This window comes from Herpailurus yagouaroundi, unplaced genomic scaffold, assembly GCF_014898765.1.
Source record: "Herpailurus yagouaroundi ecotype Mexico unplaced genomic scaffold, PumYag 28, whole genome shotgun sequence".
NCBI lineage: Eukaryota > Metazoa > Chordata > Mammalia > Carnivora > Felidae > Herpailurus > Herpailurus yagouaroundi.
In genome coordinates, this window is record NW_024412376.1 from 99727339 (window position 1) to 99729576 (window position 2238).

The following is a 2238-nucleotide window of genomic DNA, read 5'->3' on the forward strand; positions in this document are numbered from 1 at the left end:
TTTACAATTTCAGATGTCTGTGGCAGCATAAAGTATTTTTACAGAATTGCTGAAGCTCACTCTCACACACGGGTCACACCAGGTCTCTGCTTCTTGAGTGAAATGCTGTAGAATGCCTCGACCACCACGGGAATCACTTTCTCAGGATTCTTAGGATCCCCACATTTCTACATGAAGCCTTCTCTTTTTTTATAGAATTTTTTTAAATGTTCATTTTTGAGAGAGAGAGAGAGAGCAAGAGCGGAAGAGGGACAGAGGATCTGAAGCGGGCTCTGTGCCGAGAGGCACAAGCCCGATGTGGGGCTCAAACTCACGAACCCTGAGATCATGAGCTGAGCCTAAGCAGGACATTTAACCGACTGAGCCACCCAGGCACCCCATTACATGAAGTCTTCTAACAGGGGAACTGGGTTTCCCCAACTTGTTCTCTGAGGAAGAGAGTAAAATAACAACCATTGCCTGCCTTCAGTTAAGTGATTAAAAAAAAAAAAAAAAAAAAAAAAAAAAAAAAAGAACTTCTGGGTAGACTTTTGACTAGTATCACCAAACCAAAGCTTTAATTTTATCTCCCATCTCTTTCAACTTTTTTTTTTAAGTTTATTTATTCATTTTTGAGAGGGACAGAGAGAGTGAGCAGGGGAGGAGCAGAGAGAGAGGAAGAGAGATGATCTCAAGCAGGCTCTGCACTGTCAGCTTGGAGCCCAACGTGGAGCTTGAACTCATGAAACATGAGATCGTGACCTGAGCCGAAACGTAGAATCAGATGCTTAACCAACTGAGCCACCCAGGCACCCCCCCCCCACATCTTTTTCAACTTTAAGGCTTTTTTTTTTTTAATTTTTTTTAACGTTTATTTATTTTTGAGACAGAGAGAGACAGAGCATGAGCAGGGGAGGGGCAGAGAGAAAGGGAGACACAGAATCCGAAACAGGCTCCAGGCTCCGAGCTGTCAGCACCGAGCCCGAAGCGGGGCTCAAACTCACGGACCATGAGATCGTGACCTGAGCCGAAGTCCGAAGCCTAACGGACCGAGCCACCCAGGCGCCCCTTTAAGGCTTTTTTAATCCTGCGCAAGCTTTCCTTTTTCTGGGGTTGGCGAAAAACAAAACAGAAATGCTATTTCATCACCCAGGGTGGTAGGATGTAGCAACGTGAAATCTCCAGTGCCAGAGGGCACAAAAAATTGTACTGAAACAAATTAGCATCAGTGAGTCACACCTTGAATGTCTTGTTAGGAGAATCCATCAAACATCTTAACAGCTGTGGCTTTTGCTTTCCACCAGGTTATCTGGAAAGCAAGCAGGTATTAAATTGTTTTAAAATATAAATTCAATAGTATGCTCTAGGAAAAAAAAAACAAGAGAATTTAACACTCCCATTTCTCCAGGAAAATCTACTTAAGACTGAAGCTTGAGTGAGTCTATTCATACCTTTCCATAGAAAAGACTGAAATAGTCTCTTTACCCATTCAGCTATCATGGGTTCTAAATTATTTTTCCAACAATTTTCACTGCACACATCGCCAAGCCCAGGATCAAATATTAGCTTTCACACTTCTCCAGCAGGTGGAAAAAAAGATTTTAATTGCTGGAAAAAATTAAATAATAGAAAACCTAATTAATGAGTTGATCAATAAATGCTTGGCACGTGTTTTATCCAGGAAAAGAATTAACACAAGTATTCCAAAAGATTGTTCATCTAGCTTTCCAAAAATGTTATAGGTTTTTCTTTTACATAAAGATCTCAAAAATACGGAACGCTTCTCGAATTTGCGTGTTATCCTTGCGCAGAGGGCATGCTAATCTTCTCTGTATCATTCCAATTTTAGTATATGTGCTGCCGGAGTGAGCCCTACAACTATTTAATAGAGATGAATATTATTGGATCCCAATTTCAGTAAGCAAGTACATCCCTCTGAAGCATCAAGTCTCTAACTAACATGATTCTAATAGAGCAGCTGAACTGCTTTTCTTATACTGTTATCTTCTATATTCTGGTATTGAACTACTAGGTCAATATGCTATATTATTCACGAAATTGTTATAGTGCAGAGGGCATAAATCTTTTTCTCTTATTCAAGTAAGATACCTACTAGTTTTCACAGGAATTCCAAACATAGAATGAGACTATACCTCATTACGGGTTTATTTCCCTAGAAGAAAAATTGTAATGTTACTGTTGATTACTTCATAGACCAATGTGTAGATGAATTCCCCCATTTCAAAAATATACATCAAT

General features: G+C 39.9%; 1 non-coding gene across 1 annotated transcript; it reads right to left on the reverse strand.

The window, feature by feature from the left end:
- Positions 1-1745: 1745 nt before the first annotated feature.
- Positions 1746-1852, reverse strand: LOC121040076 (U6 spliceosomal RNA). Its single transcript, XR_005795110.1, has one exon. It is a non-coding gene; the product is annotated as a U6 spliceosomal RNA (small nuclear RNA).
- Between the last annotated feature and the right edge of the window lie 386 nt (positions 1853-2238).